At 45.0% G+C, this 25,318-nt stretch overlaps 1 pseudogene; it reads right to left on the bottom strand.

The window, feature by feature from the left end:
• Positions 1-24,978, bottom strand: LOC115327102 (annotated as a pseudogene).
• Positions 24,979-25,318: the final 340 nt, after the last annotated feature.

Here is a 25,318-nt window from a genome sequence, read left to right as displayed (position 1 = left end):
ACCTCCATAGCGAGCACGGTGTGCGGTTGAGGCCGCTGACTCATCAAGCAACAGGCGATGGTAGCGCGTCTGAAGACTGGCGAGGCATTCACGCATTAGCTGGGTGGTTATTCCCCCTCGTAGTACTATCCGTATTTGCAAGAGAGTCTCCCACAGCTGTGTGTTCCGAGCATGTCTTCGGCGCAGGCCGGCTTCTCTACACAGGTTCTGCCAGAGCGCCAGTATTTCGTCCCAGGTAACAGCATCAGGGGGCATGCGTCGTGCGAGGTCGTGCAGTTGTTTCGAGAGCCATTCTTTTGTTTCTTTGTCGTATAGCACACGGGTGTCAAATTTCCACGAAGGACGGGATACAGGCTCGTTGCAAAGAATCTTCAATACAATTTCCAATGGGTGGTGATCGGAGATATAAACTGGCGTCGCTATCATATGCCTTGTACCGCAGCTCTGAACGGCTGGCTTGAGGTGGGGCGAAACATAGATACGATCTATGCGCGACCCGCGGCTATCAGTGCCCCACGTAGGCTGGAACCTATCGTTGTGAAGTAACAGCCATGCGTCCGATAAGCTAAAGGTGCTTGTCATCCTGGCGCATTCCGCCGCATACGCAACTGACTGGCCCTGTGACCTCCCGCGGATATCTCGCTGCGAATCTAACACGCAGTTAAAATCCCCAAGCACTATTAAGGGTTGCGTTGTTAAAAGAAAGCCATCCAGCCTACGAAAGAAGTCCGGCAGTAATTTATGTCGGGCAGGGGCGTAGATATTTACGAGCCTATGCCTGCGCCCTGCATACCTAAAGTCAAACGAAATCACTCTGCCCTCAGTGTCATATGAGCTGAAGCTGCCGTTCAACAATGTCTGATTTAAAACTATAATTCCCACTCCCCCTCCGCAAACTGTAGTGGCAAGGGCGAAGCGACCGTGCACACCGAAACGGGTCAGGAAGGTCTGAACGTCACGTTGTGTAGAAAAATTAGTTTCCTGGAGGCATGCAATGTCGTATCTGTTTTGTCGCAAAAACTGCATCACTTCAATTTGCTTGTTGACATTCTTAAAGCCTTGTACATTAAATGAGGCTATACGTAAAAGTGTAGCCATCAAATAGACTACAAAAATTTGACACATACCGTGTTTCAGTTGTTCGAACTTTCCACCGAGCTAGTACCAGTGTCCTTCGTGTCTCCCGGAATCACTTTTCTGGGCTTTTTGGTAGGTAGGCGACTCACCGCACGGCCACTGCTGTCACCGCTGTCAGGTCTCCCTCTTTTAGTGTCCTGGGCGGCAGGCTTTTTCGTCGTCTCGGAAGTTTCAGGCATTTCTTCATCCGTGTGGGAGTCGGAGCTAACCGTCGAGGAGAAACTAGAAGATTCCAGAAAAGTCTTCCGGTCCTCCGGCTCCCCCTCGTCGATCACCAGCGCCTCACTGTCTGTTGAAACTCCGTCTTTTTCTTCGCCAGCAGTGCTCCATGGTCCGTACCCTAGTCCTTCGAGGGTGGCCCGTGAGGGGGTGACTGCTTGTGTCGGTGCTTGGTCCGGCTCGCTCGCTGAGGTAGTCGCCGATGATGCCTTCTCGGTGGGTGGCGGCCTCGGTGCGCCTGATGAGTCGCCTTCATGTCCTTCCTGACACATGCTGCTTGAAGACGGCCTCGTTGCTAGTGGTGGAAAGTCCATTATTGTTTCTTGGGTCACGGATGCATAGCTTCGACGACTCGTACAGTCAACCGTGGCGTGTCCCGCACCACAACGCCGACAGGATTCGGTGCAGGTTGAGCCGTTGTGTCCGAAGATGGCGCACCGTGAGCAGAATTCCGCCGTACATTGTGCTTTAAAATGTCCTTCCTTTTTGCACCGCCGGCACACCCGAACCAGGCCTCTGTAGTCAAAAGTGACACGGTAACCGGCTATGCGGGCGAAATTGGGGACTGGGTTGTCTTCTTTCATCTTCATCTTCAGGTAGCGGGTTCCGGTCTTGACGCTGGGATTGTCTTTGTACACACCATGGGTAATTTCGAGGACCTGCCCATAGGGTTCTAGGCTCTTCTTCAAGGTTTCGTCCGAGACGAACAATGGGAGGAACATGCATGTTATCGATGTAATCACCGGGCCGACTGGGGTCAACGGGATTGCTTGGTCAGCAATATAACTTCTCTGGCTGCGCCGAGTGAGGCAGCAGCTTGACGTGAGTTCACTACCACTTGGAAGGTGGGGCCTCCCAGGTGTTGGACCGCATAAACTTCAGGCAAGCTTACGATGGCCGCAGCTGCGGCGATGATGGCGTCCACGGGTGTTCCAGCAGGAACCGTGACGTCGAAGGCGTGCGACTTCGGCGGGGCCATCGTGTTGCCACGGGGACCCGCCGCTGCTGCTGCTGCTGACGCTGGACGGACTTCTACGACGACGGGCAGAAAGTTCCCACACTCAAGCGGGACATACCTTCTTCAAGGCATTAAATCCGAGATGCTAAAAATCGGGTCTATTCAAAACTGCCCCTCTACATACGCAGTGAGTGCCAAACTCATTATCAAATTTTGAAGACCACTGCTTTTCTCCTACACCTTATCTCACATTCCTCGGTACACTCGTACAAGATAAAACTGATCCCTTATGCTAAGTTTCCAAAACCTCCACTTAATTTGCATATTTTTGGCACAAAGTGGCATATAGTGGATGGTGTTTCGAAACACAGGTTGCTTGAAAGCTCCGTAAAGTTGGCTTCACCTGCGAAAATTCGAGAAATGTTCGGAAGCGAACGTTATAAGAATGTTGCGCATATGAATGTTCAAAGGGGAACGTTCCGAGAACATTGTGCATACGAATGTTCGCCAACAAACGTTTTTAGAATGTTGAGCAGCATACCTTGTAAGGAATGTTCACATACGAACGTTCCTAGAACGTTCCGAGTGGTGTTTAACGTTCCTTCAACATTCAGAACACCCAGGGAATGTTCGCACGACATTGGATGCTACGTGGGAGGCATGGTTACTGCGGAATACAAAAAGTCTGCCTTTTGTCTCCGAGGGACGTTCATTCTGTGTTATGGTCGTCTTTTCCAGAGACGGTGAGGACAAATACACATATGTGCTGCAAGAGGGCCTCCACACAACCCTACAGAGCTTTTTGTAGACATGCCCCTACAGTACAACTGGCCCGACACTTTCTATTTTGTCCCCTTGTGCACTTTCTGGCGCAAGATGAGCTAAACTGAAGCACGAGTAACCTTCTAGGTTGCTATCTGTTCAGTTTGAACCCTCAAGCTACGTCCCTTTTCCCTTGACGGCCAAAATTTGAACGCAGGCATGGTTACTGCGGAATACCGAAAGTCTGCCATTCGTCTCCGAGGGACGTCCATTCTGAGTTATGGTCGTCTTTTCCAGAGATGGTGAGGACAAATGCACATCTGTGCTGCAAGAGGGACTCCACACAACCCTACAGAGCCCACACCCCGTAACATGTGGAGACACACTTTAATCAAAACAAACGTGATTTACTAAGACAGGCCTGCATTCAAATTTTGGCCGTCAGAGGAAAACGTATGCATCCAGAGGGTTGAAACTTCACAGGTAGCAAGGTACCAGAGGCCTCAAATTTCAGTAGGCATACCTTTACGAAAGGAGGTTCCAAAGCTTAGAAAAAAATCTTTCGGCTACAGGACGCAGGTGTGTCTTTATTTAAAATCCAGAGCAGATAAAGTTTTCTAATAACTTTCGAAAGGTGCACTGGCCGTTGCTAAACAAGAAACAAAAACAGTTTTCTCAAGAAAACGTACGACAGAGGAGCGCCGAGCAATATCGAACCCGAAAATTAGTGCTTTCCTGTGGAAAGTCGCATCAGTGCTCCTACAGTAAAATATCCACTCGATCAGAGGTAAAGTACAGTCGTCGGGTGTTCTACGAAACGCTTGCTCACGTTTGACACCAACATCGCGTCTCGGAAACGAAAATTCAGCCTCGGAGGTCCGAACAAAGGTTTCTAAAAGTAGAAATGGCCGCCATGACCATGCCCACGGTAAAAGCGTCGTAGCATCGCGAAAACTTTTATTTCACACGTTCAAAGTGGTGTCCATTGAGTCTAGAAAGACCAAGGAACACATCGGTGCTAGCGGTGATGAGATACGACCAGTATTAATGAAGGGAGATCAACGAGAATGCTTCCCTTAATAAATAGTGCAAAAAATAAACAAAATAATAAAGAAAAAAATACCCGATGCGAGTGGTGTGTCTGCCCTCCACCAGGCGGCGCGATCCCCTTCCCGACTTTTTTCCTTCTCTTTCCCTCTCCTCCTCGCTCATCCTCCTCCGCTTTCCTTTGTTCCCAGAGGCCGGCCCACAGTGGAATCATAACCAGTGGTCCCACTCAAGGCCACTTCCGGTAATCGCGCATACACAGCGCTCCTCAAGCCGGATGGCGACAACTGAAGTTGTCAAACAAAAACAAACAAAAAAACAGGGTCAAAAAGAATCGCAATTGACTAAATTGAGTGCGTTAATGTTATTATTTTTAGAAAACATAATAAGCTAGGTAATAATGATAAAACAACATGGAAAGAAAAAATCGAGCAGTTATGGTTAGCTTCAAAAAGTTCATTGCCCTAACCGAAGCCATGTCGCCGGTCGCGTTGTCGGTGTTGCTGTTCTGCGAATTTCTCTTTCCTAGCACATTTCCCTTTCGGTTGGATCCTCGCTTGGCGTTTTAATGTCACGTGAGTTACCGAATCGCGCTATGAATGTGTTCTAAATGGGCCTGCTCAGGCAAGAAGCCAAAAACCCGGGGACTCACTTCGCCGTTCGAGATTCTGGGATTCCGCTTCAAGTTCGTTGCTGGTGAGTGCAAACATTTTAAAGTGCTCGTGCTGTCTTTCGCGTCAGGCCATGGCACGATCGTCTTTTCTCCAACGCAGTGTATGTGACTCGATTAATTTCTTAGTCGTATGTACGTCGGACGTGACTTGTAAAACGGTCGAACGTAATGAATTGCTTGTTCACGCGCAACCTCCACGTATCGAAATTTTCACGCCACTTTACTGGAAAAATATAAATATCGTGGCCAATGACGCGGATCAGGACCGAACCTTGGATTTGCTAATGTGTAAAATCATAAAAGAGAAGTTGGCATCGTAGCATAAGATATAAAAAACAAAACAAAAAAACACGAAACATTATAAAAAAGTGAATTTACCACTTGTTATATATTTGCATTTGGCTAAGCATGTTGACTGGGTACATTGAACATAATTCTGAATTAACTAGTCAGATGGATGTCCCTTGAAGGGAATTAACGGGAAGGCACCTCCAAAAAAAGTGTTGCTCAAACATGCCGATTTCCTGGACTCACACCTGTCTTCTCTCTCTCATCAGGATACCCTGTGGGTATGGCAGCATCTGGCACCTGTCGTCCAGCATGTGTCGAGACCCCTGCTCCCCCCGTCAAGCTCCAGACATTATTTATCTCCGCTTGGCACGTCATGCAGTAAGACCCACAGTACTTATCTAATTTAGAAGTATAAGCAGGGACAGATCCAAGGGGGGGGCGACGGGGGTGGCCCCCCCCCCCCCACACACAAACAAAGTCGACCCCCCCCCCCCTCCCCCCATCTCGGAGGGCAATTTGACATGGTTTGACATGGCTGGACCCCCCGGTGCACACGAAAGAAGGGGAGAATAGCACCCTTACAAACTTTCTGCCCCCCTTCCCTCCCCAAACGGAGTTCTGGATCTGCCCCTGAGTATAAGGTGTGTCTCGCTTCGTCCATTCACTGTATACTGTTACTTTCTTGTTCCAGTACGATGGTTCCTCGGAGAATCACAGAGAATACCACGAGGGCGACAAACGTGTGGAGGCAAGCTGCAAGGGCCGGACACCAGAGACAAGGACCATCAGTAACCAGGGGGATGAAGTGAGGAAACTCAAGAGGCAGCTCATCATCTGGGCCACAAGAAGAAAATCGGAGACCGTACGCTGGGAAATTTGTCGACCCTCATCCTTGGGTGGCATGAGCATTTTCTGGTCATATTCGTACGTGAGGTGAACTGTTACTGGAACTAGGTTGACTCATCCTTCTGCAGCTTACAGGGCATTACCAAAGCTACGGCACCAACGAGACAACCGGAACATTTGGCTGAGGGACGGGACAACATATTGTGGGAGTATACACCTCCTACGGAGAGCTCTCACAAAACTTGCTTCGTTGCTCTGATTAGCTCCAAAGGGCGGCAGTGCTTTTCTTTGTAAAATTAGGCTGAAACAGATTATAGCTGTAATAGGGCCACCGAAATTGACATTGCGGCATAACATTCCTCATGAGGGTTCTGGCATCTATTCTATGATCTCTTATGCAATTATGAATGTCGTAGCCACAAGTGGTTACTTGACAATAATCTGCAACTCGTCATATAACAAACTGTGTAAATGGTTGGGTAAGTGCACTAAAGGTAGTTCTGCATATCTGGGAAAAAACAGTGGCTGGGAGGGCTCTAGCTCTTACTAAAGTGGCGAAGCGGGCGAGTTGGTTCATGATATAAAATTTAAAAGCGCTAAATGTTCAGTTGAGAGTAAGCGCTCGTCCTGTTCGCCTTCCTTTTTGTCCTCGTCTTTGTTAGCGCTTTTAAATTTTATCTCTAGCTCTTCCTCATCACGATCTGTCTTAGGGATCAGCACGACAACCACAGCTGGTTGTCGTGCTGTGGTTGTCGTGCACAGTAGACCTCGTTCTGGAGTCACCGGAAGAAAACAACAATAACCGGTTGCTGCCACCATGTTGTGTTAGCCAGTGGTCAAGAACAAGATTTTTTCTCTTGAGCTTGGACAAAGTGTTCTTCAATTAGTTTTCTCAAAGCCCCTTTGACACACAATGGCACACATAACCTAGCTCAGTGGACACCCTACCTGTTAGTAGTAGTATTTCCAGTTTGTGCTAAATCACGAAAAGAGCCCTTGAAGAATAAGGTAGTGTGAAAAAGTAAATTTTTAATTCCTCATGCCGGAGATTCCCATCTGTTGGAGTTTGGATAGAAACAAGCTGTGGTCTGCACTGTTAAAAGCCTTTCTGAAGTCTAACTGGACGATCTCGCACGGAGTTCGGTTGTTGAGGCTGGTGCTGAGTGCATAAATGAAAGCTGCAAGGGCCGATTCGCAGCTCCTGCCGGGCGGAAACCATATTGGCGGGGGCTCCATTGTTTGGTTTAGCCATTGCAAGCCTTCGGACGGAGAACGTTGTAGCAGTTGTCTGTGTCGCGAACTCAAGCCGAGTTTAGATAAAGTTATATGTGCCGGAACTAGTCCTGGGTACTGCCTCTCCTCAACGTCGGGCCCCGACGTTGAGGATAGACAGTACCCAGGACTAGTTCGCGACACAGACAACTGCTACAACGTTCTCCGTCCGAAGGCTTGCGATGGCTAAACTGCCCTTTTTTTGCGGTCCCTCTTCTTTGTCCTCTTTTCTTCCCCTGGCCGCGAAGCGAGGATTGTAGAAGAGTAGTAAGTTGGGCGAGTTGGTAAACGTTGAACGTGCGCGCCTGTCTGTGTTCTGTGTTCCTTCCCCGTTTGTCCTCGTCTCTTTGTGCGCGATTTTAACCATGTTCAGCGAGGATTCTTTGTAATCTGGCACGAACGCCACGGTGGGACACACACACACACACGTGCCCGCACACACAGCACCGAATGAGTCGGTAATACACTCCGTCACTAGTGGATGTTAGACTTGAGGGAGCACCGTGTCCCTTTTTGAGAGGCGTTACTGACTCAACTTTCCAGGATTTAGGAACAGAGCTGTGGGAGAGAAAATCGTTGAAGAGGCGAGTGAGGACGGGGGAGATACAGCCAGCACAGGATTTAAGCAATGCAGGGTGGAGGCTGTCTGATCCAGGGCATTGAGAGGAGTTGTCACAGGCGAGGGCTTCGTAGGTTTCACTTTGAAGAATGACCATGGAAGAGAGCGTGATTGCTGGTGTGGCCTTGATTGGCTGAGTTGTGTGTTGGGTGGGACAAAGGTTAGGTGCGGTAGAATCAAGTAATGCTACAGCCCGAGAAATGTGGTAAGAGAAGAGCTGTGCTATGTCGTCGAGATTAGAATAGGGCCTGTCGTGATGTGTGAGGACTGGCGCGTGGAACATTTTTTTTTATAATGAAAACATGCCCAAGAGTTTGGGCTGGCAGGTTGCTTTTGCTCTTAGTTGGTAGGTAATCGTTATGGGAGATATGAATGAGATGCTTGACTTCGGTACGTGCCTGGTGGGCTTGGTAAAGATGAGTGGGATTTAGAGGCACTTTTTTTAATAGTCAGTGTCTACGTCTGATTAAGACTGCAATCTCCATTGTCATCTATGGAAGGCTGCCGTGCCTCCTATTGATCCTTAGGGTGAACACATTTGTGCTGAATTGCTGATATGCTGAGTGAGAGGTTGTCGGCCTCGTCAGCCGATGGGTGATCAAACACGATGAACCAGGAAGCGAGGTGGATGAGCTGATTGAGATGAGGGAAATCGTTTTTTTAGAACTACTGGAACTTCTTGGCTTGATGACGTCGCTTAGGGCAATGAATATTGGTGAGGAGAGCACTGCGATCACTGCCTGGTAGGCTGGATTTCACTGTGCAGCGGTAGGATAAGGTGGGATTATTGGTGCAGACGAAGTCGAGGAATGTAGCGTTGCTGTTTTGAGAAATGTAGAATGAGGCGTCATGAAGTTGGGTGAGGCCAGCACTTTCCAATACGTCTTACAGCATGTCATCAAGTGGATCAGATGAACAGTGCAGAGAACTTGCTGGGGTCGACGCGCTGTTGGCTCTTTTGGAGGAGGGCGTACGATTGTTCACGGAGGGAGGGTGGGCAGTAGGTAGACACCAGAAGAAGCTTTCCATGTTTACAAAATGCCTCGACAAAGATGGCTTCTAGACCCGAAGGGGTGAGGTGGTCGAGACGTTGGCAGGGCAGGTGTTATGGCATGGCGAGGACGGACTCCTTCGCCCCAAGGAGGGACAGTTTTCCTGGAATAAAGAGAATTGTGCGAGATTGATCAATTCCCCATTACACTCTAAAAAAAAAGGGTGTAGTACTTACACCGAGAGGGGTGTATGTGACTTGTCCCATATACGACACCCCCATGGGTATATATGCGACACCCCAAAAAGGGGTGCACACATGCACCTCATTTTGAGGTGCACATGTGCACCTCAGCGGGTGTATAAGACACACCCCACCCCGGGGTGTATATATATTCCCTCTCTCACTTACTGGGAATACCGATACACCCCATTCTTGGGTGTACATATATTCCGTTTCTCACTTACTGGGAATACCGATACACCCCATTCTTGGGTGTACATATATTCCGTTTCTCACTTACTGGGAATACTGATACACCCCATTCTTAGGTGTACATATATTCCGTTTCTCACTTACCCGGAATACCGATACACCCCATTCTTAGGTGTATATATATTCCGTTTCTCACTTACCCGGAATACCGATACACCCCATTCTTAGGTGTACATATATTCCGTTTCTCACTTACCCGGAATACCGATACACCCCATTCTTAGGTGTACATATATTCCGTTTCTCATTTACTGGGGATACTGATACACCCCATTCTTAGGTGTATATATATTCCGTTTCTCACTTACCCGGAATACCGATACACCCCATTCTTAGGTGTACATATATTCCGTTTCTCACTTACTGGGAATACTGATACACCCCGTGCTTAGGTGTACATGTATTCCGTTTTCCACGCCCTCCGCACCTACTGGGAATACCAATACACCCCATTCTTAGGTGTACATACATCCTTTTCCCCACACCCTATTCACTTTTTGGGAATATGGATACACCCCTTCCTTAGGTGCTTGAATACTCCCACTCATACACTCCCACTATGAAATAGGGGCACAGATACATCCCAATCCACGGTGTCAAAATGTTCCCAATCCTACACCTCCATCCTCAGTGAGAATATATACACATATTATCACTTGCACACTCATACCATGAAACCGATGGAGGCGCACCCCATTCCATGGCGTAAAGACATTCCCAGTTCTGTACCTGCATCACTTGTCGGGATACGTAAACACACCATTGCATAGTGCCAACAGTCCCTTTCTTACAGCCTCATCAGTTATGGAGAACGGAGCTGCACCCCTTTTAAACTGCCTGTGCCTTGAAATTTCATTGTTCATACAATAATTATTTTGCAAACTAGAAAAATCAATGAATTACCTTTGAAATGCATTTTATTGCTTTCAATGATCTTTCAACCGATGCACATTCAACGCTGAACATGCATCAGTTGTGCAACAACCGTAAGTCCCATGGGCGTGAGAGGCGAGAACTCAATGCCGATGAGCCGCTCGATGACAGCGAAGGACCTCAGACTCCCTGGAGCGTACTTGATGTTAAAAGCCCAGTACATTGAGAGCACCAACGACACTGAGCTCAGAACATCAAGTGCGTTCAGGGCGAGGTCCTCAACTGCCACCTGAAAGCCATCGGCACAATATGCTGTTCTTCCCGTGTAGTTCACAGTCGGGAACATGTGCACCTTGCCTGGATCCTGAAAAAGAAAAGATGGCTGTCAGTACAAGCAAACAGATGCCACAAACGATTCATAGACAAATATGTTTACAAGCAAACCAGCACGCCTCTAGCACGGGGGCACCGCCGCTTAGGGTGCGCCACGCATATGCTTAGGGGTATGGGCAAAAAGTGATGCGCCCCACATCAGCAAACCATCGGGACATGTTGTCGGCTTCGGTTAGGGTTGCCTCATTCTGTTCTGCTTTGGTATTGATGGTTCAACATCTTTCTTACAATACCCGACTACCATGGAGCCTCCACAAAATGGATGAGGCACTTCTACCGTGAAATTAAATGTAAATGGTGTGCACGGCTACACAGAATGTGTAGATGCCAATGAATGGAGCAGTGCATCGCCTCCGCAAGTAAGCGCTGGGGACAGGTGCAGTTTCGAATCGGATGTTTCGAAGAACGATGAGATGTGCATTATATTTGATGGGTCTTTACGCGTCGGAGCAACTAACCCAGCAATTGATCTAAGTATACGTCAAAGTAGCTAACCTAGCAATCGATCTAAGTATGTGTCAAAGTTACTAACTCAGCAATTATCTAAGCTGCAGTACTCAAAATCCTTTACATGCATTGATGTTTTTACATACAATGTGTGTTACAATAAGTTTGCTCACTCCTGAATAGTTTTTTTTATGCTTCCTCTAGACGGATAGGTAGCTATGTTTTGTCCCAGTCCTTTGTTCCTTTACTGTTACTGTTACCACTAATCTTGGCATCTGATAAAAGTGAGAGCTTTGCTTAATACCGCGAGAATGTGACGTTCATGTTCAAGCGGTGGACGTCCAAGAACGCCCACCCAGCTTTCTGTTGGGTGGCTTTCTACTAGGTGGGTGTTCTTGACCACTAAGAGCTTCTTTTCGATGCTGACGACTCTCTACAGAGCGTTATTTTCCTGACAACATTCCACCAACTGAAGGAGATGGAGTCCTTGCGGCCAGGTATGTGCTTGCTCCGAGCGCTCACTTGTTTTTTTTTTTTTTTCCTTTATTTGTTTCGCGGAAAAATCCGCGTGGGGGGCAGAGATAAAGGCCTGGTGCCTGACAGAGCCTCTGCCCCCCCCCGTACAGTTCAGCAGTGCAATACAAAAAAAAACACGGTGGAAAATGCATCAGAAAAACAAAACAAAATGCGCCATTTGCCAAAACCGATATAAAAATAGAGAGAAGCATTTGTGCAACATTATAAAAATATATAACAAAATTAGCCTTTCTTATACCATGAAAAATAAAAAAAATAATAAAAAGACACTGATCATTGAAAATGACCAGGAACAAAGACATGCTTCCGTTGTAGACTGCAAAAAAATACAAGTATACAATACATCACATTAAAATTTGCCACAGCACAGTGGTATTAATAAAAAATCAATAAAAGGTTTTTCTCTCATACTTAAACATCAAGAAACAAGGAATGGAAATATGCACAAAAATTAAAGACATTTATAACACTCATGAAGTTTACGGCACTAACAAAGATGAAAAAGCAATTTCACTTGTCACGAGCATCCTTCTACAAGAACATTTAAAGCTATTAAAGGGTTGGTGGAAATCCAGAGACATATCTTTTCTATTCAAAGTTTTATTTATCTGGAAATTCAGCCTTTGTCGGCCATAGTTAGTTCTTATTGCCGGCATCTTCCTTATTGGGTCTCGAATATTGTACGTGCTCAGATTGTATGTTGGCGTAGTGTGGAGCTTATTTCTGTGTATGAATTGTAATAATTTGAAATAAAATACTTGATCTGCTTTTAGCATATTATATTTATTAAAAAGTGGTTGCGTGCTTAAATTTCTTCTGTCTCCTTTATAATTTTCATACATACGCAAGATTTTTTTCTGCAAGATAATTAGTTTGTTGTAATTAGTTTCTGTCGTAGTTCCCCACACCAAGATGCCATAGCTCATTTTTGAGTAAAATAGAGAGTAGTATAATGTTTGTTTAAGCCAAGTCGGTAGTAAGCTGTGCACTTTGTATATGCTTCCAGTAACTCGGGACAGTTCAGCCTTGAGCATTTTAACATGGGTTGACCAAGAGAGGTCCTCAGTAAACCACACCCCCAAAAATTTTTGCTCTGTAGCTTGCTCGAGCAACGTACCTTCAAATGTTATGTTGATAGTACTGTGATCGCGTTTGTTTATCGGCTTAAAAATAACATATTTTGTTTTACTGGTATTTAAAGCTAAGCGATTTGTTTCTAACCATTTTGAGAGTTTTAATAGATAATCATTGGCTAATTTTTCTACGACCTGTTTCGTCTCACCAGCAAAAAATACATTTGTGTCGTCGGCGTACATTATTAACTGAGGGGAGCCGGGTATTTCCGTTATATCGTTTATGTAGACAAGGAATAGCAGAGGCCCTAGTATAGAGCCTTGGGGAACGCCATGTTTTATTTTCATTTTGCTGGATGATCCATTATTTAGGCATACATATTGGTAGCGTTCATTTAGATAGCTTTTAATTAATTTTAGCGCTATTCCTCGTATACCATATACATTAAGTTTTGTAAGTAAAATATCATGTTGCACAGTGTCGAACGCCTTTTTTAAATCCAAAAACAATCCCAGTGTGACCAATTTGTTTTCAATGTTTTCCGCAATTTTATCTTTTATGTCGATTAGCGCTGATTCTGCAGACTTTTCCTTCTGAAAACCATACTGAGCAGGAGTTATATGATATTTTTTAAAAAAAGCTGTTATCCTGTCGTTGATTACACGCTCGAAAACCTTGGAAAAAACCGGGAGTACTGAAATGGGCCTATAATTATTAATCAAGGTCTCTCCACCACCCTTGTAGACAGGAGTCACTTTCGCGATTTTTAATTCATCAGGAAAATTACCGCATTCAAGCATCATATTTATTATGTGGGATAATATAGGACCTATTATGTTCGCGGTGTACTTAATTGGTAGCACTTTTATTTCATCGTCCCCAGCTGCAACATCATTTTTTAGACTACATATTATCTTATCAATCTCAGTTGGTGTCGTTGGAAAAAGCATGATAGATTCCATTTGATTTCCTGCCAGCATGGAGTTATCTGAGTTTGCATATTTTCCAGTGCACGTGCCTATGCTAGTAAAGTGCCGATTCATTTCGTCAGCAAGTTCTGTACCGACAATAGTTTTGTTATTTATCAACATTTCCTTCACGCTGCTGCGTGTTTGCTTTCTGCTCGTTAGATAGTTAATCGTCTCCCACACTTTCTTGTGGTCATTGTGAATATGCAGAAATTTATTTTGATAATAATCACACTTTGCTTTTTTGAGGTCGGAATTCAATTTGTTTCTAAACTTTTTGAAGTCATCCAATAGAGCGGGATCACGATTTTTTACAAAAACATGATACATGCAGTTTTTTTTTCGTATTCTTTTATACAGTTTGCCAGTTATCCACGGTTTTCTAATTTTTCTAGGCCCTTGCTTACTTTCCCGAAGAGGAAAAGCAGAATCATAACAGTGTTTAAATTTCGTCAAGAAGCTTTTATAGGCAACTGCAGGATTGCGTTCTCTAAAGACGTCGACCCAACTTTCCCGCTCTATTAGGCAGCCAAAAGTACTAAGCGTTTCTTCGTTTATTATGCGGTACCAAAACTTGTCCATACAACGATTTTGTTTCCAATTTGTAAAAGACCTTATGCAGAATATGGGTAGATGGTCACTGATATCGTATAAAATAGCACCGGCCGTAACATGATTTATATCTACGTTTGTGAGGCAGATGTCAAGGGCCGTTGCAGTGTCTGGAGTGACTCTGGTTGGTACTGTTATTATATTGCTACATGCATACTGATGAATAACGTCTCGGAATTCTCTCGCGTGGTGATCGTCCGATAGCGTGTTAATATTTATGTCCCCGAGAATTATAAATGAGGCGGATACAGATCCCAAAAAACACAGCATGATTTCAATAAAAGCCATAAATTCATACACATTTCCCGACGGTGGCCTGTACAAAGCACCAACTATGGTGTTTGAGACTTCAACAATTAAGCTTTCTATATCTTCATTTATTTTCGTTAGATTGTCCATAACCTGGTACCGCAAGTTATCTTTGAGGTAGATAGCTATACCGCCACCCCTCTTGTTTTCTCGGCACACACTTTCACACTTGTATCCGTGTAGGTATGGTGGTTTGTCATCTTTCGTTAACCAGGTTTCTGTTAGTACAATAACACTAAATTCCACACTCAGAGACTGCAAAAATATTTCGAGATTGTCAACCTTATTTTTAATACTTCTCACGTTTAGATGTATTGTTGAAAACTGTCCATCCGCTCCTTTATACTTTTTATTGAATGCTTGACAGTCAAAGTAGTCACACTCTGGATGAAATTCTTCCATCATCATGTCTTTGTGTGTTATCCGAGGGATTCATCGGCGAATGTCAGTTTGAATGTGGCAAACAAATTTAAACTTACAAACACCAGTTGTATTTTTTTGTGAAAGAGCAGAACTTTGTAATCTAAGCTCATATTTGATCACTTCGCCCACAAGATTTAATTCATATCAGAAATTTCCCCTTTCTTCAGCTCTGCTATCAGATGATTTCAGTGTAACTTTAAATCTCGCTTTCACGCAAGCCGAAATTGGGTCCCGGAACGACAGACTCGGCCACTTTGGTGATATTTCGTCAGTTGTCAATCGAACGCGAACTTCGAAGATGCTTCAGATGTGATAGAGATAGCACACAAACACTCCAGATCCTTTGAAAGTACTCCTCCCTTCAATGTAAAATACTGAAAATAATTCCAACAAGTCACCGCGAGCACGACGAAGTGGATTCTCGCATTAACGGTAGTGGTCCGACCGATGTCCAGTTTACTTTTCTTACATGTCATTTAGATTCTACATCGAACGGCAGGCACGACACACATTAAAACTGATCTTGATGCCTTTCCTAGTTTGTTTCATGTGGTCCCAGCCTCCACCACTGTCACATTTTGACTGGATGGCGCGTTTCTATGAAAACACCATGCAATGCCTGGCCTACTAGATCTTCTTGTCCACACTCCTAGACCAGAAATGCGCTCGAAGCACCACCACCATGCCTTAAAGACCGGAGTTGATGTTTAAACAATTTGACGTCAAGAAGCACTTTTTGGGGAATATGGGGCAGACCACTGCATAGAATCTGGCATGCCCAGAGGGGCTTTTAGACTCCCTGGGCATCTTTATACGACATTACACGTTGCCTTCTCCACATTAAGGGTTGAATGATACGGCCACTCTGGGGCACACTTCACCAACAGACCACCGAAGCAGCTCAAGGACATTAGATATTTTGTCACATGTCACTTGTACAGTGCTCAGTTTATTCTTGCTATCACTTATCATAAGGCCCAGCACTTACCAGTTTCTGCAGATAGATGCCGGCATCCTCCTTGAGCAAGTGTGGCAAGAGCAGCAAAATGCCTGTTGCGAAGCACCCTGGGAAAGAAATCATACTATTATTTCAACTTAGATATGGTCAAACTATACTGCCTGTAATGCATTTTCGACTCGTGTTTATCAGATTCTTGTTTTTCGGATCACTACAGTTAAGGTAGTACGGTGGCACTGCAGCAGAGATGGTGCTGTATTTTGTGCTACACAACAGTAACATTCATTGGCCTGCTCCGAGTCACTTCCATATCAAAATGCCAGGATCATGATAACCAGGGTTCAGAAATGGAAGCATGAGAGCGGCAAATTGCGAGCGCTGAAATCGGTGGTCGTAATAAACACATGCGAAAAAGAGTGAACGAACCAGAGAATGAATACAAACGCAAGGTGAGGCATGTTTGTTTTGCTGTGATCCACTGCCTTTGTTCAGCTGCTTGTCAGCTTTAGTTTTGGATAAATGCATTTCACTGAGATAAGCATTAATGCGCAGGCAAGCTATCATAATTAAAACAGCCCCGAGACAAGGGGAAAAAAAAAAAAGCGGGGGGGGGGGGGACGACAAGCATAATGACACCTCAAACTAAGGCTTCATTGCACTTGTTTATAATGCAATTATATATTAAATTGCAAGCTTCACCCTTGTTGGTTTAGACTGGTGGCGGTTGATAAAACCCGTTTGCTCTACTGACGTCTAACCCCTGGTTAACTCAGTTGGTAGAGCGCTCCACCTGTAATGGAGAGGTCCCGGGTTTGATACCCGGACCAGGCGGATTTTTTCGGTCGCGCACCAGTCACCTAGCTGTGTTTGGAGATTTCTGTTTGTCCTTTGCCCCTCTTGTTCCATCTCTCCAGGGATCATTTTCGTCATTGCACTTGTCTTTTTTTTTTTTTCATTTGCTGTTTCAGGGTTGTTTTAGTCAAGATCTTTCACCCGTGGCTTTTTTTACCAAAATAAGGAGAAAAACTAAATAAAGACCTTGCAAGTAATACTGTGCCAGCTTTTTGGATTTATGAAATAGCCACCTAAAATTCGGGATCACAGAGACCACCAATGTCTGCTTACATAGCTCACCGTTCTCAGGTTGCCGAAATGCATGGGGAGACGCTGGAGCTTTTCCTCTATATTATTTTATGATCTCTATGGACAGCAATCCTGGAAAATTCTGCTGATGTACTTTGTTATCCTTTCAAGCACAACTCAAGTCACGGGTTTTAGAGGATACTAAACATACCACTCAAATGCATTCTAACTTCCAGTCACAATATGAAGCTAAACAAAGCAGGAGTGAAGCTGCTTACCATCCCTCTCCACCTCCGGCAACGCGTCCAGACGCTCCTGCAGCTCATCAATGGCAGCTTTGTTGCTGCGCTTCCTGGCAGCAAGGGTGATCACCCCTTTTCCGAACTTTTTAACAGCTGCCTCCAGCTCGATCGAGGCCTCATGTTTTGTTAGGAGTTGAAACTCTTGATGGATCTGTATTAGTGTAAAACGAAAGAATAAAACATACAATCTGTGAGCTCCACAATTATATGTAGGCACAAGAAGAGCTGAAAAACAATACACAAATGGTGACCAAGAGAGCTAATGAACCAGCACAAAGAATACGAAGAGCTAGAGTCACTCAATCTTCCCCGAGTATCGGCAATAATAGGATTAGCATACTAAAAGTAGCTGGAAAAAAATTCAACCCTTATTGGCGGGGATCAGTAGAAGTTGGCCACTGTTGCACCTTGAATCTATACATACGCCTAGACCAACCTACAGATGGACGAGATAGAGCACTTAGAGCTCATCTACCTAAAGCCACCATTTTGAGCTGTCAACTGCGGCGCCGCGATGCGGCTCTCAAACAAAGCTTGGGAGTGCCAGAACTCTGGAAACATTCAGTAACTTTTCACCGGGAGGTGACAGTCCAAGCATGCACAGAACTCTTCTCAAAAAAGGTCCATTATTTTCCTGCAGTGCACCAACTCTTGGAAAGAAAAGCATACACCTTGTACACTAGGAATTAGATTATTGAATTCAACTATTCAAGACCTTGCTATAGACCCTTTCAGGCAACATTTCATGGGCGCCGCCATCTTGAGGTCAAGTGACACTGCCGCCATAGCCAACCTTTAGTTTTTCGCCGTTGCTCCGCATTGTGTGCTGCGCCGGCCACCACCGGAGCTTTGTTTTCGAGTTCTTTTACATTCTGCGTTGAAATCTTGTATATTCTTTAGGTCGCTTCAATATTTCGGGCATTCGTTTATTCATTTGATATCTATATTTCAACATAGCTCTTGTATTTTTTTTTTAATTATGGAATGGAATCGGAGAGCGAATGGATTGGCGATACAAGATTATGGCCTAGGCTTTAGAGACCATGTAAGTTCATCACATTCATTCGTTTTTGTCGCTAAAGAGGGCGGTCAACACCATTGCGACATATGGAAATTTCAACTGACGCAGTAAGGCTATCGGAGTCGTGCTTCTCGCTGTTTGTGCGCGCTTTAGAAATCGTTTCCGTAAGTAAAAGCCGAATGACAAGTAAGCGATTTAGCGAGTGACAGCGACGACAGTTAGCGACGAAGATTTCTTACTGTCGCCCTCGCATCACTCGGTTTTCGGATTTCTAGAAAACGTCACTTACCGTGTTTGCCGCTCGCTCCTGTCACTTCCATGCGGTTTGCCTTGTCACGCGACTGAATGAGTGACAGCAAAGCGGGTCGTGGTCACTTGTCTCGTTGCTCGCCAAATCGCTTGCATGCGGTTTATACTCGATATCGAGGTGCCAATGGTTCAGTGTTGTGTGCATGGAAATTAATTAAGCGTAAACCGCATGTAAGCGATTTGGCAAGCAACGAGACAAGTGACGACGATACGCTTCGCTCCCACTCAGTCAGTCACGCGATGAAGCGAACCGCACGGAAGCGACGGGAGCAAGCGACCAAGACGGTGAGCAACGTTTTCTAGAAATCGAATAACCGAGCGACGCCACGGGCGACAGTGAGAAATCTTCGTCGCTGACTCTCGTCGTTGTCGCCTTCGCTTGCTAAATCGCTTATGTGGGGTTTGGCTTTTACTCACGGAAACGATGTCTAAAGCGCGCAGACGCAGCGAGAACCACGACAGTGATAGCCTTACTGAGTCAGTTGAAATTTGCATTATGTCGCAATGGTGTTGACTGCCCTTTATTAGCGACAAAAACGAATGAATGTGATGAACTTACCTGGTCTCTGAAGCCTTGGCCATAATCTTGCATCGTCGATCCATTCGCTGCCCGATTCCATTCCATAAGTAAGAAAATACAAGAGCCATATAGAAATATAGATAACAAATGATTAAATGGAAGCCCTATATATCGAAAAGACCTAAAGAGAACACAACATTTCAACGCGAAACGTAAAGGAACACAAAAACAACGCTCCGGTGGTGGCCGGCGCAGCACACAACGCGGAAGTACGGCGAGAAACTGAAGGTCGGCTATGGCAGCCCAGAAAGCGCGCGGAGGGCACGCCGACTGGTGGCAGCTCGAGTAACTGACTCCCTGAAAGCATCTATATGATTCGTAGTCATATTTGAATATTTGCACAACACTGGTCAAATTCAATGCTAGTTGTTGCATATTCTGTGATAGACTGTCTGCAGCAGTAAAAAGTCTTTATGACGTGTGGGTGCTGCCTGGCTAACAGAGCTCCAAAGCACGGCAACAGACCTACCCCATAGTGCACCCACCACTTCCTTTATTTCCTGGTCCGACGTGACTATTTACCCTTGAAACCCTGCAGAAACTGAGGGTTGAGGCATTGGTATATGTTCCCCAATAATCCCAACCTTGCCCACTCCATTAAGTGTTTGGTACGCCCAAAGAAACCCTTAAAGGGTAACTGCAAAGAAAAAAACATTTTTTTTTAATCAGCCTAATTGGCACAAGCATGTCACAAAACAAATCTTCCACGAAAAAACAATTTTTTTTCTAGGAATATTTACGCCACAGGACGTAATTTAGTCGGTGTCACAACTTCTCCACATTTGAAACTCCCGCTCTTTTGACGCGCGCGGAGTGGCTGTTATACGTCACTCCATGACGTATATAGCAGCCACTACGTGACGTATAATACCAACCTTGTGGCGCGCGATTTAAAACGGACGAAATAGCCGCAAACTAAAATCAGTTTTGCGGAATAAATATTGCTGTAAAAAAATTTTGTTTTTGGCGGAAAAATTGTTTTGTGACATGCTTGTCTCAATTAGGCTGTTTAAAAGTACACTTTTTTTGCTTTGCAGTTGCCTTTTAAAGGGATACTACAACAAAATTGCGGCCCTTATTTCGTAGTCTATACATGTTCTAGGAAGCAGTATCACATCGGACACCAATCTCTTGTTGAAAACGACACAAAAAGATATTTTAAAAAGAGTTAAACGATTATCAACTAGCACCTGGTGAGTGTCCCTAAAGTTTCGTTTGGAATGCCCGTCTTAGAACATTGACAGGTAATGGCAATGCCTGTCTCGCCTAGAACAATGGGGCAGCCCCGCTCTTTGGAAGTATGGCTCACCATGCCTGTACTCTAATACTGAACGCGATTACCAAGCCCTCACGACGATGGACTTGCTGTGGTTAGTTGCGGTGGCCCGATCGCTGGCATGCTTTGGTTGCTTCAGTGGCTGGAATGGCTAAGGCATCCCGTCGACCAGTTTCATCTACACTTTGAAGACCTGCGCGTTTTAAATCCGAGATGCCACGCCATTCTGCGGCAGAGGACTGTGGCAACTTCGTCGCTGACACGCCATCACAACACAAAAGAGTATGCAGCTAAGACTAAAACTGACAACTCAAGTGAGGCCTTGCAACTGAAGTCACAGGGTTGACGGTGTGGCCGCGGTGGTGAGGGCGTTCAGTCCATGGGCACCTCAAACGGCTACATTATAACGTGATTAACACGTTGACGTCACTAAGTGATGAAGCTCATAATCATGTCAGCCTCACCGCAGCTTTGCTCGTCCCAAGACAAGCTGCGTCACGATTGCGCCGGACGTGACATGCTCTCCACTGGCCGCTCTCCGAACGCCTGCCAGAGTGGGCCGTTTAAAACGAAAAATACAGTCATCCACTCAAAATTCAAACATGCGATTTGCGGATATCGTAGATCATATTCACATAATCAGCCTATTTCTGAACACGAGGGGTATATTTAAAATTTTGTTGAAGTATCCCTTTAAGGGGCTGTCAATTTAGCATAAACCAAGAACTAAAAGTGGTGGTGTGTGCAAGTGCGAGGCTTGGTGCTCAGCTGAAAAGGTTTTTTCCTGGGCACATAAAACAGCCGTTGCAATGCTGAAATGCTGAAACAGGTGCAGCAAGGAGACTAGATTAAAAAAACTTATCCTAAGTTCTCTGCTCTTATTGAAATATGATTTATACAAACCCACATTTCAGATAACTATTAACCATTCTTCATATGATATTTGAGGGAGCTAAGGAACATAACAAATGTAATGATCCTGGATGTTGTCAGCCTAACAGACGATGTTGCTATACTTTGTGCTTCATGCACCCTGCACAGTTCCAATACAAATTATACTGGCTGTACAGAAGTTGTTTTAGTTGTTTAAACCATAGGTATCATAAGCACAAGTCAACAAAATATTCTAACAAAGAGATATTCAGTGCTTACGACTTGTGCGTGCCCGAGAGCAGGATACTTCGATGTCACGTCGGCCACGAGTGGCTGATTGGCAAACATCCAATGTCTCCGCTCATCGAATGTGCGCTCCATGGATACCGCAATCTGTTCCCAATTCGGGTCGGTTTTGCGCACTTCCTTGGCCATGAAAGCAAGGTGTGCAGCTACTGTCGCCTCATCTTCACCATCACCCCAGAAGGCGATGCCTTTGATCTGCAGAGATGTTGAGAGTAGTGATCACTATTAAACACTAAAGTGCAATAGACTTATTCCTGCCTACTCTGCTACATCCATGAAGTGGATTTATTTAACTTTAAATACAGCTTGAATATGCATCACAGCATAAACTGGGCTACGGTCATAGTCAATATGAAAAAGCACAAGCAAGCGTGTGGCGTTGAAGGTCACTATCTAATGGAAGAAAGCTGAGCTATCAGTGAGGCTACTGTGCACATGAGTGGCATCTGGAGTGGCTGTTTGATTTATGTCGTCACTCCACCCTTGGTCTGCAAATGATTGCTGTCAACAGCACTTTCAGATCTGTTTTTGGATCAAGGTTGCCACATGCAGCAGCATTCGGCCTTGCTGTACCAAGAGGTATTTCCAGTCTTCTTGTTCCCGTCAGATACCAATTATTATTTGGTTCTCTCCATGCGGATTGTATGGAGGCATTTTCGAAACTTTTAGTTGCATTAAAAGTGGCTGAATCAAAATGGGAATTGTGGACACTAACAAATAATAATGCTTGAGGGTACGGGTAAAAAAAAAAAAAGAGCAGGCCCAGCAAACCAACTAATGAAAAACCACGGGCTGCTGCCATAAACTGGCAACAACACTATGGGTGAATCAATTATTTGCATTGACAACACAGGCTTGCATAGTCTGGCACAAAGTAGATTATCTGCTCTGCAACAGTGTCGGAAACATGCAGCATGCAAAAAATAAGAAAAAATAAACGGAGAGTAACTAGACTAGTGTCACCTACTGACGAGTAGGGAAAATATATCCTGCCACAGAACAGCGTCGGAAACATGCAGCTCACAAAAAATCACAAGAAATAAAAGGAGAGTAACTAGACTTGCCACTTACTGACGAGTATGGAAAACATATCCTGCTACGGATTTGGGCATTTGCTTGCTGTTTCTAGGCACTCGGCCATTGATGCCATGCAACAAGGATTTTGTGCTTCTCACTGCTTACACTTTTTGGGTTATGCACCACAATGTTTAATGGGACCAAAGCCGTCATGAAAGGACATAGACCTTAAATGCAAAGCTTGCATATGTAGCTGTTTGAGGACACTGTGCTGTCTTCTTTCTACTGGTACACTGTCTCGAGACGCCCTGAAGGCTCTAAAGAGAGATGCAACCACTGCCTAACGTTAGTCAAGAGCGGAACAGCGATGGGGCCTGAAGCTTGTGGAGGCCTGAGAGACAAAGTGGTGAATTTCATCTTCGACAATGAAAGCGATGCATCTTTCTATGGTTTCAATGACGCCAAAGCCAAATACGAGAATAAACTCATTCATACACTTATCGAATTCAGCCATAATTTTCTCTGTTAGAGATCAGACCCGAAAAATTGTCTCATATCATATTTCTTACTTTAGAGCTGTGTACTTTACACTTTGTCTAATCATAAACCATGCAGCATGGCCAATGCTACAGCATTCGTAAGCCACCCAGAAGACCGGAATAAAGTCAGCTTAAACACCACTCTCCTGATTGGCTTAGGAGGGCTGCAGCTTTGACTGCACGGCAGTTTTGGCGAGGCAGGGTATAGCTGGACATTTTTTTGGGACTACATGCGTGTGAAGCAATGTTATCTCTTACTTTCTATTTATCATCCTCACTGTGTAAGCAGATTAGGCAAGGAAAAAACTGAGAACCGGATGATTGATGATGTAGGTCAAATATTTGGTCAAATTTCTGCAATAGGATACTGCAAAGACAATAAAACTCTTCTGCTATTACATGCAAATTTAAAATAATTTCTTTACTGAGAGCATAATAAGCAGTATACAGGGCATTTTGTTGCATAGGGCCCAAAATTGTATAAAAAAAGGAAACTTGAAATTAAGAAGTTATTGCTTCAGAATTACAATGTTAACCATAGCAGATCTAGGGCATTGCAATAGATACGAATTAGCTCACTAATTCACCATAATTCGTTAATAAACTTTTTAATTACTGACTTCATGGACCATATTGCAATCGCAAGTTTGAATCCGGCTGCCCTGAAAGACAACCAAGTCACAGAACTGAAGAAAAAAAGTGACCGGCTAAGACATATTCTTAGACAGAGTCAGCCCTTGCCACCAAGCATTCAAAATTTGATGCAAAAATGGGTGCAGCTTTATGACAAGGGCCAAACTCTGTACAAGAATATCCCCAAGCCGGTTGCCTTTGCTTTCCAGTTCAGCAAATTGGTTTAAGCTTGCACGGCAACTGGCTTCAAAATTGTGTCCGCAACATGGGCAGTAAAGCTAGTAGCTAAACTTGATTCACAATGTTTAATTAAAGGGGCAGTGCAACAATTTTCAGACTTTGGCCAATTAACTGCGGAAATTAATCTGCGTCACTTATAGAACGAAAAACCGAAAGCCGCATTTTCTTGCGAGCGCTAGTACTTATTTAAGGAAAAAATGAAACAAATAGAAGGTTGAAGTGCCTCTCAACTCTCCACGCCGACTTTCGAGTGACGTCTCTGGAGGTTCACGTGGTTTCCCCTTGGGCCCTCTCTTCAGAGACCCCAGCCGCTTCCTCCGCGATTGTTGACTTTCAAAGGATTAGCCTCGTCGAAGGTCGCGGCGAGCGATGGACACAAAGGACGGTTCGCCACGGGGCTGACGGCGAGTGTAGCAGTGGAGGGGGACAGGGTTTGTTGACTTCCGCGTATCCCCCAGAGACGCCGTCATTTTAGTTCCCGTAGCCACCACCGGAGGCTGCAGATCGGCAAATAATTCGTTTTTTGCCTAGCGATTACGTAGCAGAATAGCCGTTTTTGGGGAAAGGTGACGAGTTTTTGGTCACTTGGGCTTGTATGAACATATAAAAAATGCAAACTGGCAATTCTTTCAACATTAAAACCATTGCACTGCCCCTTTAATGAGCCAGTTTTCACAATCTCTTCCGTCTGCCACTGAAAAAGCTTCCTTATTTCAAGTTTCCTTTCTTTTTAAATTCTGGACCCTACAGAAAGAAAAACACCCTGTTTATCACATCTCCATACCCAAGAGATGCAGAAGAATATTGCATCGTCTTGGATACTCACCAGTCGGGAAATGTGCCTCACTGAGGCACCAGCATTGTTCTTTTTGGCCTCTTTTGCCTTCTGTTGCATCACCCTTGCTTCTCCAACCCCGGGCACGGTGCTTGCCATCGAGCGTCTGCTGTTCTTTGCTTTTACACGAAGGTGCCCTCGCCACACGTCCTGGGGCGAACCGGTAAGAGTGGTCACATCTCCAGTTTACGCAAGTTTCTAAGCAATGCACACTTACATATTTATTTTTCGAGCTGTCCTTCAAAGCAGGATACCTCGCCACAAGCTGGCTTGCTGCCTCAGTGTAGAGACATCCAGGGTAGCTGCAGAAAACCATGAACATTTTGTATGTTGCTTCGCAAAATAAAGCTGCTTTCGCAAAAATTAAAACATTCCGTAAAACAGACCTCACCCTCAAAGG

This window comes from Ixodes scapularis, unplaced genomic scaffold, assembly GCF_016920785.2.
Source record: "Ixodes scapularis isolate PalLabHiFi unplaced genomic scaffold, ASM1692078v2 PGA_scaffold20__3_contigs__length_1032517, whole genome shotgun sequence".
Lineage (NCBI taxonomy): Eukaryota > Metazoa > Arthropoda > Arachnida > Ixodida > Ixodidae > Ixodes > Ixodes scapularis.
This window is presented reverse-complemented; position numbering and strand designations above follow the sequence as displayed.